Source organism: Ambystoma mexicanum, chromosome 3p, assembly GCF_040938575.1.
Source record: "Ambystoma mexicanum isolate Mex_15411 chromosome 3p, UKY_AmexF1_1, whole genome shotgun sequence".
Classification (NCBI taxonomy): Eukaryota; Metazoa; Chordata; class Amphibia; order Caudata; family Ambystomatidae; genus Ambystoma; species Ambystoma mexicanum.
This window is the reverse complement of record NC_090925.1, coordinates 1,166,392,867-1,166,410,290: the sequence shown is the minus strand read 5'-3', so window position 1 is coordinate 1,166,410,290 and position 17,424 is coordinate 1,166,392,867. Positions and strand designations below refer to the sequence as shown.

Below are 17,424 nucleotides of genomic sequence, written 5' to 3'. Positions count from 1 at the left end.
GGGATGGATTTGTGCCCACAAAATCCATAAGCTAAGCAATGTATTTGTATTTTATTGAATTTATATAGCGCTTTAAGTAAAAAGACATTAACTTGCCTTCAAAGGGCAAGTCAAGTTGCAAACAAAGCAAAAGGTGGGGGTGGGGGGATGAGAGGGTGGTTCTAAAGAAGTCTATGAAGGGAAAGCAGAAAAATAATTAAAAAAAAAATATCCAAACAAGAACAATCTGCATTTTAACACTAGTAATTAGTTGTTACTTATGGGTGAGTAACTGAGGTTACAGGTAAAGAAACAAAAGAAATGTGTGTTGGGTAAGATTTTAACCTTGGTGCTAAATCGTGCTCACTTGTTGAGACCCCCAGAACTTTTTGCTGAACTGGTTTATTATTTTTTCCTATACCTCAGTGTCTGGGAACCTTTTTCCAGACTCGCAGATCCTTTTACCATTTTTATGGGTGTCATTTTTAAGACTCACCATAGTGTCCTTTTATGTTATCCTCTTTGACACCTTTTGGTATGTACCTTTTTATTGTTACAGGACTGCCCTTTGGGCTCCTTTTTTACTTTCTCTGGCTAACCTTGTGAGAACTACAGTTCCTAAGGGTAGAAAGGATATTTCTATCCCTCTACATTTTGTTAGGTGAACCCAGCACATCCCCACCATATGTGGAGTGCTGGGGAGATACAATATATCCCCTTTCTCAGTAGCACAGTAAAACGGCTTGATGGCAGTGAACCTTTTTACACATTCGGTGCACCTTTACCGCAGGCTGTTTTCACTACTTACCTGTAACTGTTGTTCTCCAGCATGGGTCTGGCATGGATGCACATTCAATATTCCCCGTCGTCAGGCTGGGAATCCTCGGTAAAGAAAAAATCAGTATCAGTTTCGTTTCTGATCTGTCTTTCGTAGTAGTAACCAATCACTGATCTCTGCGTCATACTGACCACAGCCAATGACTGCCCTCTACCTAAGCCCCGCCTCTGGCAGCCATCTTCAGATTTGGTAGCACGTGAAGTGGCAGTATGACCAAGTGAAGAGCCGCAGAGGGGTAGGCGGGAGGGTTCGCATGTGAATCCATGCCAGACCCATGCTGGAGAACAACAGTTACAGGTAAGTAACTTGTTCCTTCTCCAGCATGGGGTCTGGCATGGATTCACATGCTCATGAATATAAGAATAAATAGCAGTACACACATGCACAACCACGGGGGTGGCAAAAGGCTCAACATTAAGCAATACAAAAAACTCAACATTAAGCATCTCTTACCTCCTCACCAGGCTCACCTTAAGCGAACAGGTTGCGCAGCACTGCTTGGCCGACCCTGGACTCCTCCCTGGAATCCCGATCGACGCAGTAGAATCTCGTGAAGGTGTGCGTCGACCTCCACGTAGCAGCCCTGCAGATGTCCAGCAGGGGCACACCAGATAAGAACGCCGTAGTAGCAGCGATCACTCTGGTCGAATGGGCTCTCGGACGGCCTGGCAGCAGTCGGTTAGCCAACCGGTGACAGTGCATGATGCAGCCGGAGAGCCATCTAGAAATAGAAGACTTCGAAAGAGTCTTCCCTTGATTCACAGGTCCAAAGTTCACGAACAGCTGTGATGTCCTCCGGAAACTCTTTGTGCGGTCCACGTAGAACTTCAGCGCTCTAGCCACATCCAGCGAGTGCAAAGTCCTCTTGGCCGGCGACGAAGGAGATGGGAAGAAAACAGGTAACACCAAGGGCTCGTTAAGATGGAAGTCCGACGGCACCTTGGGCATAAAGGAGGGGTGCGTCCTAAGCACCACCCTCGAGGCATGGAAAGTCAAGTACGGTGCCTTGCAGGATAGGGCCTGGATCTCTCCCACTCGTCGTGCGGAGGTAATGGCCACCAGGAACGCAGTCTTCCACGACACAAACTTCATCGGTGCGGAGTGCATCGGCTCGAATGGGGGCCCCATGAGCCTGGTCAGCACCACGTTAAGTTCCCACGCCGGGGCCCTCACCGACGGGAACGACCGGAACAGTCCTTTCATAAACTCTTTTACCAGTCGATGGGACCACAGGGACGTCCATCCTGTGGTTCTGGTATATCTGGAGATCGCCGCAAGATGAATTTTAATGGAGGCATGGGCTAGCCGAGCCTTTGCCAGCGATAGAATGTACGGCAGCACTTGAGGGGCCGTAATCCGTAGGGGGTTGATCTTCTGTGCTCGGCCCAGATAGAGAACCTCTTCCACTTATGACCGTAGCATTTGAGAGTCGAGGACGCCCTGGCCTTTGCAAGAACCTCTCTGCAATCGGCCGGTATATCGTAGCCTCCAAACCCTAGCGCTGCAGGAGCCAAGCCTGCAGGTTCAGCGACGCCGGGTCGTGGTGGAAGATGGCGCCTCCTTCTCTGGAGAGAAGGCCCGCATCCGCCGACAGCATGATGGGAGGGGACGTTGACAAGTCCAGAAGGTCCGGGAACCAGATCTGCCTCGGCCACGCCGGTGCGACGAGGATCATCCTGCACCGGGACCTCTTGAGCTGGCTGATGAGTTGAAGTAGCAACGGCAACGGAGGGAACGCATACAGGTATAGGTCGTCCCAGGGGAACGAGAACGCATCGCCCATGCTTCTCGGCTGGGGAAACCTGCTGGCAAACCTCTTGCACTTCGAGTTTGTCGCTGTTGCGAACAGGTCGATTTGGGGTTTGCCCCATCGTCGGAAGAGTTGATCCACCTGATCCTGGCGCAATTCCAACTCGTGACACGCGCGCAGCTCCCTGCTGAGCGAGTCGGTGATGGTGTTTCTTTCTCCTGCCAGGTGGAAGGGAACCAGGAACATCCCCTGGGCGACCGCCCAGTGCCACAGATCCTGTGCCTCCTTGGATAGGGCTGGGGATCTGGTGCCTCCCTGCTTCCGTATGTAAAACATTGTCGTGGTGTTGTCCGTGAAGATCCGCACCACCTTGCCCTTGAGCGACGGGAGGAACGATTTGAGAGCCCAGAACACGGCTCGGAGTTCCAGGACGTTGATGTGCAGGAGCCTGTCCTCCGGGAGCCAGAGGCCCCTTGCGTGGAGATCTCCGGTGTGGGCGCCCCAGCCTTGCAGGGAGGCGTCCGTCGTCACCGTCTCCTGGTACGCGGGCGTTTGAAAGTCCTTGCCTGCCGTGAGGTGCGCTTGAACGCCCCACCACTGAATCGCCCGCCGGAACACCTTGTTGAGGTGGACCCTGTCTTCGAAGGTGCCGGTTGCCTGCCTCCAACGGGCGTCGAGAAATTCTTGAAGAGGGCGCATCCGTAGTCTGCAGAGGCGCACCAGGTAGATGCAAGAGGACATCATCCCCAGGAGGGACTTGATGGACCTCATCCTGGCCACGTCCGTGGCAAGCAGGCGCTGCACTTTGCCTAGAATGGCCATTGTCCGTTCTTCCGACGGGGCCGCCAGGCGCCTCACTGTATCGAGCTTCGCTCCCAGAAACAGGGCCACCTGCGACGGCACCAGGTGGGACTTTGGGTAGTTTATGGCGAATCCCAGGTCTGTGAGTAGCTGGACGGTCCTCGCAGTGTGTTCGACGGCGAGTTCCCTCGTCCTTGAGCGGATGAGCCAGTCGTCCAGGTAGGGGTAGACGTGAATCCCCTGCAGGCACAGCCGCGCCGCCACTGGTGTTAGGCACTTGGTAAAGACCCTGGGGGCCGACTTCAATCCGAACGGCAACGCTCTGAATTGGTAGTGGCTTCCCTGGACGACGAACCTGAGGAACTTTCGGTGACTTTTGAGGATGGGAACGTGGAAGTACGCATCCTCCAGGTCCGACGACGATAGAAAGTCGCCTTCCTCCAGCTGTCCCAGAACGTGCTGGAGGGTGACCACCTGAACTTTTGTGATCTGATGTATTTGTTCAAACGACGAAGGTCCAGGATGGGGCGCCAGCCGCCCGTCTTCTTCCTGACGAGGAAGTACCTTGAGTATACCCCAGAGCCCCGGAGACTCTTCGCGACAAGCTCGATGGCTCCTTTCCTGAGCATCGCCCGTACTTCCAAAAGCAGTTGCGGGACGTGATTTTCCTTCCTGGCCACGGGTTGAACGTGAGGGCACTTCTTCAGGAATTCGATAGAGTGTCCTCTTGCCAGGGTATCCAGCACCCAAGATGGACTTCCACACGCCGACGAAGATCGTCAGCCGGCCTCCCACCGGGGTGCTTCGGTGGGAGCCCGAGACCACGGCCGGTTCAGTCCTGCTTGGAGGCCACCTTGCCGACAGCGGAGAGGTGCTCCCTGTTTGCTGCGACCCCTGTAGGCCTCCTGAGACGAGGAGCGTGCCACCTGGCGGTAGGACAACGAGCCACCGCTGGATCCCTTGGAGGCACCCTGTCTGCCTCAGGAGCTCCGAAAGGGCCGTCGTTGCTGAAGGGCTCCTAGGGTGCGGGCCGTCTCTGTGTCCGTTTTTATGGCTTGGAGGGATTCGTCCACCGCCTTCCCGAACAAGTTGCTGCCGTCGAACGGCATGTCCAACATCCTGGTCTGGACATCCTGACGGAAGTCGGTCGCCCGGAGCCAACCCAGTCGTCGTAGGGAAACACCGTTGCCCAGCTGGCGGAACCCGGTATCAGCAATATCGGTTGCCACCGTTATGGCGTGGTCCGACGCCACCTCACCCTCTTGCAGTATTTCCAGGGCCTCAGACCTCTTGTCTGGCAGGAAGTCCAATATGGGGGCCAGCTTAAACCAGAGCTCCCTGTCGCAACGGGCCACGATCGCCAGGGCGTTGGGCGCTTTGATCGTCGTCGCCGCCGACGACGACGAAATGACCCGCCGCCCCATGGCGTCCAACTTCTTTCCCTCGCCATCCGGCGGGGAATTCGACGTCGAGGCTCCTGACCCCGCCGCTTTCTTCTTCGCCGCCGCCGAGACGACCGAGTCTGGCGTTGGCTGGGCCCTGAGGCACAGGGGAGCGATTTCGGGGCCCCGGTACTTCTCGTGGAGGGGTTTTTGAGAACCGACAGGCCCTCCTCCCAGATGTCATCGATTAGGGGCACCGCGATGACCGTCTTCCTCTTGGCCTCCCGGCGCTGATAGAGGAAACCTTCTTTTTTCTGCTCCTCCGGGCAGAGCTGGAACAATTCGGACGCCCTGGCGATCATGGCGTGGAATGAGCCAATCTCGTTGAGCGGCGAGGCCCGTGCGACGGGAGACCTGTTCCGTCGTCGTCACCCTCAGAACCCGTCGTCGTCGAGCCCAACGCACCGTCATCTCCCGACTCAAGGGAGGATGAGGAGGGAACTGTAGGCCTTACGGGGGCAAGCGGAGGAGAGGGCTGGGTCCTCTGTCGTTTGTTCTGAGGACTTCCCGACGGGCCAGGTTGCGGGTCCTCCGGCCTGGGCCGTGGGAATCTCGTCCTTATCTCAGAGCATAAGGACTGGATGGCAGACAAAATGGCCGCCGAGCCATCCTGAGGCCTAGGATCCGGCTGCGCCGGAAGGGAAGGCCGCTCTTCCTCACCATCGTCGTCTTCCTCGGTTATCTCCCGAGGATCTTCTTGATGGGATCGAACCTTCTCGAATTGGACTTCGAGGCTCCTCACGGCCTCGGTCAGTTCCTCCTCCGAGGCTGACTCCGAGCTCGAGGAGGGCACCGTGCCCCCCTCGCTTCTTCCATCATGGCGGCCACGACGATGGGCTGAAAAGAGGATTCCCTCCTTGGCGGCAGGGAAACTAGTCCCGGAGGCGGTCTCCGCCGGCTTGGCCAGAGTAGCTGCGATAGCCTCGATAGAGGCCTTCGCCTGCTGGGTAGGGGCCTTCACCACCTTAGGTGCGTTCCGGGCCCTCTCCTTCGGGGGAGGGGCGACGCCTCGCTCCCCCTCTTCCGAGATCGGACGGGGCTTCTCCCGAAGCTTACCCGGGGTCTCGGACTTTCTCTTCCCTGAACCGGAGCGTTGGCTCGTGGTCTGACGGTGCCGGGAAAGGAGCGCCCTGCCTGGCGACCAAAGAGCCCGACCTGTCGGCGCTCCCGGAGCCAGCGGACTCGCGGCACTTGGCCTGGTGTTGTGCCCCCGTCGCTGGGGCGCCCGCACAGGACTTAGAAGCCCGCTCAGACCCTTTCTTCTTCTTCTCACCCGTCGAGCCCTTCTCCTACCAGCTTGCGAGACGGGATCGACGTTCCCTCATGGTCCGCTCCGACAAGTTCTTGCAGAACTGGCAGTCCTTCTCTATATGAGTCTTGCCCCATGAAGACAGTAGAGGCATCGCGAATGTTCGTCTTCCATAAACGCATTCTGCAGCCCGCATCCAGGGCAGCTGCGAAACAGCTTGGGTCCGGGCGACAAACTCGCATCCTGGGCCATCTCGAAGTAGGCCGCGAATCTTCTGGAATCCTCCAAGAAGTTGATTCGACGAAATCTTCACCCTTGAGGGACGTAGGAAAATCCTGCAACGGGTAGCCGTTAACGGGAGTAGAAACGGTGGAGCTTGAGGCTCGATTAACCGGAAAAATGTGAAAATTCACCTGAAAAAGCGCAAAACACGAAGTAAAAGCTCGAGAGCTAAGCACAAGGCCTCCCAACACTTGAACGTGCGGTAAAAATCTGAAGATGGATGCCAGAGGCGGGGCTTAGGTAGAGGGCAGTCATTGGCTGTGGTTAGTATGACGCAGAGATCAGTGATTGGTTACTACTACGAAAGACAGATCAGAAACGAAACTGATACTGATTTTTTCTTTACCGAGGATTCCCAGCCTGACGACGGGGAATATTCATGAGCATGTGAATCCATGCCAGACCCCATGCTGGAGAAAGGCATCCATGGGTGCCAACTTTACCAAAATGGTGACTGTCTTCTTTTTTGCCATTTCTGCGCTTCTGGTCCCTTCTTGGGTCTTTCCCCTGCCCTTCAGAGCGGGGAATTTCTTTGTGTGATTTTTATCTTTGGCTTGAGACCTCTGTCAAGCCCGCCCAGGCACCAGTGTGTCTGTGAAGGCAAGAAGCGAGGGAGGAGTTCAAACCTACACAGCCCTTTATCTTCCAGCCTGCCTGAAAGAATCCAGTTAAAACTGGGAGGCTGGCTGTCCTGAAAGTATGAATGTAGCACGTCTGATTGGCTGGGTTCCTGCATACAAATCTGATCCTGGAAGCTGAGGAGGTAGTCGACCACTGAACCTGAATCAGAAGAGGAAGATTAAGAAAACACGCCTGAGACAATTTCCAGAGAGCCTGCTGTGTAACCAGAGCCTGCCGTTAGCCTTCCTTCCAAGCGACATGGGGACTCTGAAAACGCTGACCCAGAGCTTGGTGAGACCCGCCAGACACAAAAAAACTTGCATTCTGAGCCACCCCACGTCATGCTGCGACCTTGCAGGGCTTCAATACCCCAACACCCTGGGACCTTGAGCTATCGTGCGGTGCATTGTCTTCCAAATAAAGCTGAAACTTTGGTGGCATCCTGCTGGACCTCCAGACACATGATTCGGTCCTTTAAGTCCTCTCACCGGAGTACTAGACCAGATTAGCATTGCAGTTCCAATCAGCGTCATTCAGTCTTCTGGCTCCTGAAAAGGGCGCCAAAACCAGAGAGCTGCATCCAGCTGCGAAGAAACTCTTGCCTGAAGCCTTCCCCGTTGATCCTTGCTGAAAAATCCCTTCCAAAGTCCTGTGTTCTGTCTTCACGACAAAGGAATCCATCGACTGGGTTTTTGGCTGCAGATCCTGAAGTCTCCCCCACTGCAACTCTTCTTCCGTTCTATTTTCATTTTTCGACCGTTATTTTTTCTGCTGCACTTTTTGCCGAAAGATTTTTTTATTTATTTTTATTATTATTATTTGGGGGTTCCCCCCAAATCCCCTGTCCCCCATTTATCCCTATACACCATCCCACCATAACCCTTATATGCTCTCTCCCAACCCCCATATTTGTCGATGTATTTATGTGAAAAAAAATGTCTTTAAAAACAAATCGCCAAAAAGGGCAGTGAAAAAAACCAGGGGGGATGAAAACCTCGTACCGTACTGAAGTACTGTGTTGGCTGGGGTATTTACTTATCTTAAGCTTGTGTGATTTCTGGAAAGCTTTGGAGTGTTTCTTGTGATTGGGAGTCCTCTCATCCAGCTCACCCACGCCCACTGCTGGAAATCTCCTAGGGTGTCTTCTCAGAAGTCCCTGGACTCTTCCAACCTCTATAAAGTGTAATACTTACCTGTTTAAACAGTCTTCCTTAGGATCTCTGACTTTTTCTACTTCTGTGCCCATCCTGAACTTCCTGTTGGACACTAGAGGCCTATTGACCCCACTCTCCTTCTGCCACTGAGAGCACTCATGCTCCAAGAATAAAAGGAAATACTTTCTAACGAGTGGGTATGTTGCCTAGAAAAAGAGAACAAGTGTTTAAAAGTGCACTTACTTGTAAATGCGTTGTTTGGAAACTATCTCAGAGTGATCAGCTACAAAAAGTTGTTAATTACCTCCAATATGTGTTGTGCTATTCTGAAAAGTATATGTAAGGTTACCTTACTCGCCTGTGAATTGGTTGTGCCTCTTCCCCAAAAGTAATGCCGCTGGCTTCACTTAAGTATTTCTTTCTGAATATTAGTGTGTAAATTCACCAACTGGGTTTTGCTTTCCCTGGTCTGTTTTATACAGATGCTAAAACAGTCTTAGGCTTATACCTACCACCTACCTTTAAGTTGCTGATAGCTCCTTTAAAAAGTATGGGTTTTACTAACCTTGAATAGCTGTATGCCATCCTAAAATAAGAGTTAATACTTACCTTAGTCGGTGTTCCACTTACCTGAATAGGAACTGTAATAATATGACATACATTACTCACCATAATCGTATTTCTGATGATTGTATCTGCTTAGATTCATATGCTGTGCATATGGTCAGACATCTAGTAGTAATCAGAGTATTGAATGTTTTTTTTCAAAGATCGAAAGGGATGTCGACGTGACTGTATGACTAACACTATCCCTAACGTGACGTGTAGTGTACCCGAAATCCCTCATGTGTCGAGGTCCCACTGGTTGTTCATTTCTGCCGCGAGGGAGCCTTATAGTCTGCATGAGCGAGTACAGAAGAGGGAAGGTGCAAGAATTCTATGTTCCTTCTACTCCAAGAGGGGAGAAAGGGTGGGTACATGTGAATCTAAGCAGAGAATCATCAGAAATACAATTACGGTGATACATCACTTTTGCAATTTGTAGTGAGGAAGGACTAGCCTTTTTTTTTTAATCAATGCACCCTTTTTATAAGAAGGCAATAGCATGCCACTAGGGCCTAACCAAAACCTTTGTGATCATTCGATTGTCATTCAGCTATAAGCAGGGAACAGATTAATGGGTGGGATGTGGACCGTCCGTCTTGCAAGCATCCTAATAAATCACCTTCATCAGTGATTACTCTTACACAATCTGCACTACAAACACAGACTGCATCTCCTATTTATCAGAATTGCAGTACCTGCGTCAGCAACACCACTTACCAACACATGCAGTTCATCATCTATCAGACCCAGTACCTATTCCATTGTCTCCTCAATAGAGCAGTTTGCCTGCCGATCTTCTCTGCCACCGCAACAGTCGCTGCATTATGGGGATCAGGAACGGCCATAATTCACCTCAACATGTGGAGTCCTAAAAGGATCAAGGCTATTACCCACTCCTTTTAAACATCTACATGACTCCACTTTTGAGACAAAAGAAGCCTCATCTGATACAACTGCATGGAAGACAAACCCAGCAACAATGGCACCAACATCACCCTCAGCAGCTGTCTCAAAAAAAGTGAGCATATAAATGACAATCGACAACTTGAAACTCAGCCCCTACTTTGGCCTACAGAGATTAGAACTTGCTGATAACCTCAAAAGTAGTCTAACATCTTGAAATCCTTGAGGACCACGGCCGCACTCTGGAAACACATATATGCATTAGTAAAGAGTGAACCAGCTTAATTCAGACATTGTATACTCTTCCTCACCTTCCTGCACAGGACCATGGCTGCAAGAGCACTCGTCCTACGCCAATAGCCTATCCCTTGGCATGCCTGACAACCTCATGTTATGTTATGTTACTTTGCCTTTATATAGCGCCTTATGTATCATTGGTATGATCTCAAGGCGCTGGTAGGTTGAGTGCTCTCGGGAACCGTAGTTCAAGTCAGTAGAGACAGAGGGAGAGAGTCATAAGGTGCGTGGGAGCATCGGATGTGTGTGCAGCTGGTATGATCGCTGTTTCTTAGCGGTAGGTGTGATGGTTGGGAGATAAGGAGTATGTGTTCATTCTGGTGGGGTGAAACCCAGACTGATTTCTGGCTGCGTTAGGCCTGAGGAGACGCATAGGCTAGCGGGTGTGCTGAGCCAGCTGTGTTTAATTAGGATGAGTAGTATGTGGTGGGTGTTAGTATGAGAATAGCTATACCGAATGTGTCATAGTACCGCTGTGTTCTAGTTGAGTGGTGGTGTATAAAAGTGAGCATGGTGATGTGATATGGTGGTTTTCAATATGGGGCTTGAGATCGAGCACACATCTGAACCATTTATTCTATCCGTTTTATTCACTCTGCCCGTTCATACATTTCGCCTGGTTCTTAATTTGGTTTACTAGTCACTCCATTATTCGATCATTCATCTACATAAACTGTTCCATCATCTCCATCCAATTCTGCCCACTCCATTCGTTCCATCCACTCTATACGTTCAATCTACTCCATCCATCCCATGCACCCCATCCGTCCCATGTACTTTATCTGTTCCATGCACTCCATGTGCTCCGTCCATACCATGCATTCCCACCCGCTCCAACCATTCCCACCCGCTCCAACCATTCCCACCCGTCCCACGCACTCCACCCTTCCCACGCACTCCATCGTCCTATCTGTTCCAAGCACTACATCAGATCCATGTACTTCATCCGTTCCATCCACTCCAACCGTTTCATCGCCACTCTACCCGTTCCATGTGTTCTATCCGTTCCATGTGTTCTATCCGTTCCATGTGTTCTGTCCGTTCCATGTGTTCTGTCCGTTCCATGTGTTCTGTCCGTTCCATGTGTTCTGTCCGTTCCATGTGTTCTGTCCACGCCGTCCGATCTAGCCACTCCATCTGATCCGTCCTTCCATTTCATCCGTCCACATCATCTGATCCATCCACTTTATCCGTATCATCTGCTTGATATCTTCCAACCACTCATCCGTTACACCAACTGTCTGAATCGTCCGCTTCATCCGTTTCATCCGCTGTATCCATTTCATCCGTGTCATCCGCTGTATCCATTTCATCCGTTTCATCTGCAGCATCCATTTCACCCACTGCGTCCACTTCATCCCTTTCGTCCACTTCACTCGCTCTATTCAGTTTATCCGTTTTAATTCACATTAGCAGATTTTGGTTTTTGATTTTTCCTCGCTCGGGTCTCGATGCTGGATTGTTATTTTTGATGTAGCAAACCTTGGCCGTCTTTGTTGCTGTTATCCTGTTTGATTGAAGAGTCGATTATAGCGAAAGAGCCAAGTTTTCAGTAATTTGCGTAAAGACATGAGGTCCTCGGTGAGTCGGATGTGGGGTGGAAGAGCGTTCCACAGAGTGGGGGCCAGGGCTGGGAATAATGATCCATCTAACCTGACTGAGTTGGTTTTTGGTTTAACTAGGAGGCCGGCAGAGCTTGATCTAGCAGTGTGTGGAGGATGGTAGGGTTTTAGTTTGTCTTGCAAATATTGAGGTCTGGTTTTATGCATCGCTCGGTGAGATGCATAAGGTTTTGAAGGTCACCCTTCGGCAACCAGAAGCCAGAAGCCAGTGCAGAGTTTTGAGAGCTGGGGAGATGTGATATCTTGGTCCAAGTGCTAGTAGCAGTTTGGCTGCAGCGTTTTGTGCTTTTTGTAGTTTAGTCAGGTGGTACGCACGGACTCCGAGGTAGAGGGGGTTAGCATAGTTCAGCCTTAACAATTGATTGGACCGCAGAGAGTCTGTTGGGAAAGGAGAGGTATGGAAAAATGAGTTTTCAGGCGGTAGTGGCAGGACTTAGAGAGGTTGTTGACTTGGAGCGAGAGGGTTAGGTCAGAGTCTAGGGTGCATCCAAGGTTTTTTACTGAGATTGAGGGTGTCTGTGAAATGGCCATGGCAGATGGCCAGGGTAGCGGGTGCGGAAGAAGTTCGGTGTTGCCAGATACCATGATTTCGGTTTTGTTGGAGGGCTTTAGCAAGAGGTGGTTTGTGGTCATCCCATGATCAATGTCAAGGAGGCAGGCGGCGAGGTCGGGTTGGCAGTTGAGTTTTGAATTAAGGAGTTTTAGGATTAGTTGTGTGTCATCGGCGTAGTTATAGCACAGGATATTATGCAAGTGAATTCTTCATGGGAGGGTGGACCTATAGAGGTTGAACAGGAGGGCTGATAAGCATGCCCCTTGTGGAACTCAGGTATTGACTGGTTGGGCGTGGGAAGCATCGGCGTAGAGTAGGGTTATTTGGTTCCTGTTGCTGATGAAGGATGCTATCCATTTGAGAGCGTTTTCACGGATTCCCAGGGAGTGGAGGCGGTCGAGGAGGATTGAGTGGTTGATTGTGTCGAAGGCGGCGGATAGGTCAAGAAGGATTAATGCGGCGCATCCTGCAGAATCTGCAGTGTTTTTAAGGTCATCCCAGATTGCGGTTAGGGTGGTTTCGGTTCCATGTCGGGCTCTGAAACCTGATTGAGCGGGATCTAGGGGATTGTTGGTTTCGACAAAGGCATTTAGTTGGGAGTAAGCGGTTCGGTCAATGAGTTTGGCAAGGAACCTGATGTTTGAGATGGGGTAGTAGTTTTTTGACTCGAGAGAGTCGAGGGAAGTTATTTTTTTTATAAGAGGCTTGACATGAGCAGTTTTGAATGCATCGGGAAAAATTCCCGAGGAGAGAGTCTTTTATGATGGTTTTTGCGTGTTCTGCTGCGCAGGTAGATGCAAATATTTTTCAAGGTTGCGGCTGGGCAGGGGTCCAGCGGGGAGCCGGATGGTTTGCGGGCAGAGAGATGTTTGAGAAATTGGTCAGTTGATATTGGAGTGAAGGAGTCGAAAGTCGGGTGGGTACATGTTGCAGGCAGTGGGACGGCAGGTAGGGTCGGTGGATTGCGTGGTGGGAGGGCTAGTTTGTTGGTTAAAGAGTTTGTTCTTTCGAGAGCAGTGGTGTAGAAGTGGAGAGAGAGAGTCACAGAGTGATTGCGAGGGGGTCGATTAGGTGGTGGTACATGATGGTTTGGTGAATTCGGAGATGATTTTGTGGAGTTCTTTGCTGGGGTTTTTACGGTTTAGGATTCTGGAGTTGTAATGGGCTTTTTAGGATCTGCTCAGGGCGGTTTTGTCGACCGGAGAGTAGGTCATAGGGTTGGTGGGGATGTCAAGCCACATTGAAATCTCCTAGAAGGGTGAGGGTGGGATGGTTTAGTTGGAGGGTGGCTATCGAGTCGCAGAGGTTGTTTGAGAATTGTTTGTCGTAGCCATGGGGTCTCTAGATTATTAGGAAGCTGTGGGAGAACAAAGGGGGGGTAGGGATAGTTTTACGAGGAGTGATTTGCAAGAAGGAAGGGTTGGCTGGTTGTCGATGATTGAGGCGGAGAAGTGTGACTTGAAGGCGACTGCTAGCCCTCCTCCTCTAGAGGGTCCGTTCAGTGGGATGAGGGAGTAGTTTGGGGGGAAGGCTTCATTGGCGTTAGGGGCAAAGTTGTCAGAGAACCAGGTTTCTGTGATAAAGACCAGGTCCGGTTTGTCAGAGGCGAGGAGGTCAAAGATGCTGTGTTTTTTGCTACAGATCGGGCATTAAAAATGATGCAATTTACTTTGGTACAGGAGGATGGTGAGGGAGTGGCAGAGGTGGGGTGTAGTGGGGGTGAGGAGAGAGGGTGAAGACTAGGGTGTGCGAGAGGGGGGGAGTCGATGGTGGTCGATAAGAGAAGGCGGGCAGTTGAGGTGGTGGGTTAAGGGGGGGGAGGGGTTGGACTGGTGTGTCGGGTTGGTAGGATTTGGGTCGGGGGATTGGAAGGTGGGGTGTGGGGAGTTGGGAGTTTCAGTTGTGGTTGGTGAGAATTCGAGGGAGAGGGGTTTCAGGCAGGGGGAGGGTGGTGCTCGAGATTGGGAGAATGAGGTGGTGGGTCGAGACAGGATTGGCGATGAGTACTGGGAGGTTGAGCGAGACCAGGTACGTTTTCTCTTCAGTGTTTTTGTTGCGTTTGGTGTGAGAGGGGGTGGGTCGGAGGGTGAAAGGGAAGTGGCTACTGTTCTCGCCAGGGCGCGGCGTGAAGTTTTTAGGGATAGGGAGGAGTGGGGTGGGGTCAGAGGGGGATGATGGTGGGAGTTGAGGGGAACGGGGTGGATGGTTGCGGGGGTGGGTGTGATTGGGAGGCTAGGCGGGCCGTTAGATGTGGGAGCGGGGGTGCGGGCATGATAGTTGGCGGGTGGGTGGAGGAGATGGGAGGAGCAAGGGTCTTAGGATGGTTGGCTCACCATCGTGCTCCTCTGGCTTGGTGTTTGGATAGGGGATGGGGTGGGGGCAAGGTGGAGGGTGGTGTGGGGTGGGAGGGTTCTTGTGGTATGGGAGATGGATAGAGGATGGTCAGAGGATGTGGTGGAGTGCGGGATGGTTTGGGGATGGGAGGTGGGAAGGGAGGCGGGCGCAAGCGGGTCGTTATTGGCAGGCCTTGGTGGGTTGGGTGGACTCATGGTTTGGATGAGTTTGAACTGTGTTATAGTTTGTTTCATTTGTTTTATTTATAGTGTGCACCAAACCCTTGGGCAGCAGGGCGCAAGATATAAATAATACTTTCAGCTTAGTTACATAGGCACATAGGATACAGAGAAGTAGGTACAGTGTAGAGTACATGAGAGACTAAATACAAAGTAATCAAGGTATAATGAATGTAAAGTGTCCAATAAGGACTAACACAAAGTAAGCAAGTCAAAATACAAAGGGATATACAGTGAGGAAGAGTATAAACAGACAAGTAAGTGGTTAGTAGGATACTAAGGCTGGAATCTACATGGTAGGGGCAGCTGTAATATGGCAAGAGCAGGGCTATTTACTTGTCATTTTCTTTCAGCCAGTCCGTCATATTCTGTCTAAATTTAGTGAAGGATTGGTATTCTGCAAGGCCAGGAGGCAGGGAGTTCCACAGTTGAGCTACCTTAACTGGGAAGCTATGTCCCCCTATGGTAGAGAGTTTGAAACGTGGTACTAGGAGGCAATTGGAAGTGGCTGATCTGGTCGGTCTGTGAGAGATGTTTCTAATAATCTTATCCGTAAGGTATGGCGGTGCTTTATTATTAAGATATTTATAAGTATTTATAAGTAAGGGAGGCAATTTTAAGTCGAATTTTGTCAAAGGTAGATAGCCATTTGTATTTTCTCCTGGTGGAGGAGATCTGTTCCTTTCTGTTCATCTTGAGTGCTGCTCTCAAGGCATTGTTCTGGAGTACCTGTAGTTTTTAGATTATCTGTTTGCCCGCACCAATGTAGAGAGCATTAAAATAATCCAATTTGGAGATTATGAGGGCTCTAGAGAGAATTAGGCAACTGTCAGTAGAAAGGAATTGTTTGCTTGCTCTGATTAATTTGCACGTATATGCAGCAGCACAGGCCAAGGAGTTGACTTGTTTAGTAAAGTTCAGGGTGGCGTCTAGATAGAAACCTAAAGTCTTCACTTCTTTAGCAACTTTGATGTCATTACCATCAATGGTGAAGTTGGCATAATCCGGGCCAAATTTAGATAAGTGAGCTGTGGTGCCTAGGATGATAATCTCAGTTTTATCATCGTTCACGCACTGTCCATGGGTGGCCATCCATGCCTGAACGATGCCATAGATTCTATTCACCAAAGCAAGGTCATGGGAGTACTCTCCAGTAAGAGGTAGGAGGATTTGGGTATCGTCTGCATAGTTTGTGTAGGCAATACCCAAATGGTCCATTTCATTGAAGAGGGGCTTGGTGAATACATTGTAGAGTGTCAATGATTTTGTTCACACCTTCCTACTTCAACTATACCACCGGATGTTAATTGTTGCACTTTCTATGATTAACTGTACTACAGCTAGGGATAGTGTCTAGGTTCAGTTTAAACCACAGCAGCTAGATGTTATTTTCTCTTTCTAGGTTTGTCTTTACCACAGTTATGGACAGTTTCTAAATTCAACTGGGCCACTGGATGATAATACCCACACTCTCTAAAATGTATCTAAGGCACAGTTAGGGATGGTTTCTAGGGTCAACAGAAACAGCTAGGGGTAGTTTCTAGGTTCAACATAAACCACAGCTAGATGTTATTTTCTCTTTCTAGGTTTGCCATGGACAGTTTCTAAGTTCAGCTGGGCCACTGGAAGATATTATCCACACATTCAGAGTTTAATTATACTGCAGTTAGACACACTTTCTAGTTTGGCCGTGGCACTGGTTATTATTTAGAATTTCTAAGTTCAGTTGTATCACAACTGTGGCTATTAAATGAACTAGGCCACAGTTATGCTATTGGGTACATTATCTAAGATTAACTGGATCATAGTTACGCTATCGCAATACTTTCTTGATTCAACTTAAAAATTGTGGGTTATTAGACACATTTTCTAGATTCAGCTTAGAGACAATGAGGTTATTTAGGCACACTCTCTAAATTTAACTAGACCACAGTTATGCTATTGGCACCCTTTCTAGATGCAACTTAGACACAATGAGGATATTGGAGACACTTTCCAAATTGAACTAGCCCACAGTTACGCTATTATTCAGTTACTAAGTTTGGTTATACCACAGTTAGGGACACATTCTAAATTCATCTATACCACAGGAATGATTATTCACCGTTTCCAAATTTAACTATACCAGAGGGTGATATTATTCACACTTTTTAAGTTCATCTATATCATAGGATGAGATAATTCAGTTTCTAAATTCAACTATACCACAGGGTGAGAGTATTCACAGTTTGTAAATTCAGCTATACCACAGGGTGAGATTATTCACTGTTTCTAAATTCAACTATACCACAGGGTGAGATTATTCACGGTTTCTAAATTCAACTATACCACAGGATGAGATTATTCACACTTCCTAAATTCAGTTATACCACAGTGTGATAGTATTCACAGTTTCCATGTTCAGCTATACCACAGGGTGAGATCATTCACACTTTCTAAATTCAGCTATACACCAGGGTGAGATTATTCACACTTTCTAAGTACAACTATACCACAGTTTCTAGAGCAAACTTCAACACAGAGTTCTCCACGCTCTCCCTCAATGGTGCTGTATCCCCACTTTATTCTCCAACTGCTATTCTATCACCTATCCTATCCCTCTCTCGAAGTCTGGTAGGAAAGAGTTCAAGAAGGACCTTCTGGTCTCCAATCCAGGCTTGCCCAACACCAACAACTATGTCAATGCTTCTTCCAGGCAGACTAGACTTTCAGCGACATCCTCTTTGTCATTCCCTCACCTGACCTTTGGATTGC

General features: G+C 49.8%; 1 protein-coding gene across 1 annotated transcript in view; it reads right to left on the bottom strand.

The window, feature by feature from the left end:
- Positions 1-17,424, bottom strand: part of SEC24A (SEC24 homolog A, COPII coat complex component) — a 1,330,430-nt gene that overhangs the window by 646,814 nt on the left and 666,192 nt on the right. The gene's annotated exons all lie outside the window — the stretch shown is intronic.